Here is a 231-nt window from a genome sequence, read left to right on the forward strand (position 1 = left end):
CCAGGAAGAACAGGCAACACACGCAAGTGCCTCCCGAGAACCTGGTGCACGTCTGCCAGGGGACCGAGAGCGCCTCAAAGTTTCCCGGCGCTCCCCGGAATGGAGGTGAGCGGGGAGCAAAGTTCCCGGTGGCGTAGCAGCCGGAGCCATGGCAGGAGCAGGCAAGCCTGCAGTCGGCATGGCCTCCGATGGCTCCCCAAACTCTCCCACCCCCTTCCCTGTGGCCCCACC

The sequence above is a fragment of the Myotis brandtii genome, unplaced genomic scaffold, assembly GCF_000412655.1.
Source record: "Myotis brandtii unplaced genomic scaffold, ASM41265v1 scaffold2054, whole genome shotgun sequence".
NCBI lineage: Eukaryota > Metazoa > Chordata > Mammalia > Chiroptera > Vespertilionidae > Myotis > Myotis brandtii.